The sequence below is a fragment of the Colobus angolensis genome, unplaced genomic scaffold (genome assembly GCF_000951035.1).
Source record: "Colobus angolensis palliatus isolate OR3802 unplaced genomic scaffold, Cang.pa_1.0 Scaffold346, whole genome shotgun sequence".
Classification (NCBI taxonomy): Eukaryota; Metazoa; Chordata; class Mammalia; order Primates; family Cercopithecidae; genus Colobus; species Colobus angolensis.
Genome location: NW_012116777.1, coordinates 406,379 through 407,176, shown reverse-complemented (window position 1 = coordinate 407,176; position 798 = coordinate 406,379).

The window sequence follows — 798 nt, the reverse complement described above, 5'->3', positions numbered from 1 at the left end:
AAAGTCTCCTCAGCGTTAGTGTATTTTTGTTTCTTTGTTTAGCTTTAAGTTCTGGGATACCTGTGCAGAATATGTAGGTTTGTTACACAGCTTTACATGTGCCATGGTGGTTTGCTGCACCTATCAACCTGCCGTCTAGGTTTTAAACCCCGCATGCATTAGGTATTTGTCCTAATGCTCTCTCTCCCCTTGACCCCACCCCCCTAACAGGACCTAGTGTGTGATGTCTTCTTCCCTGTGTCCATGTGTTCTCATTGTTCAACTCCCACATATGAGTGAGAGCATAAGGTGTTTGGTTTCCTGTTCCTGTGTTAGTTTGCTGAGGATAATGGTTTTCAGCTTCAATCACGTCCCTGAAAATGTCATGAACTCATTCTTTTTTATGGCTGCATAGAATTCCATGGTGTATATGTGCCACATTTTCTTTTTCCAGTGTGTCTTTGATGGGCATTAGGGTTGGTTCCAAGTCTTTGCTACTGTCAGCGGTGTTGCAATAAACATACATGTGCATGTGTCTTTACAGTACAGTGATTTATATTCCTTTGAGTGTATACCCCAGTAACGGGATTGCTGGATCAAATGGTATTTCTGGTTCTAGATCCTTGAGGAATCACCACACTGTCTTCCACAATGGTTGGACTAATTTACACTCCCACCAGCAGTGTAAAAGCATTTCTATTTCTCCACAGCCTCACCAGCATCTGTTGTTTTCTGACTTTTTAATAATTGCCATTCCAATTGTCTTGAGATGGTACCTCATTGTGGTTTTGACTTCCATTTCTGTTTCTTGGCCACATA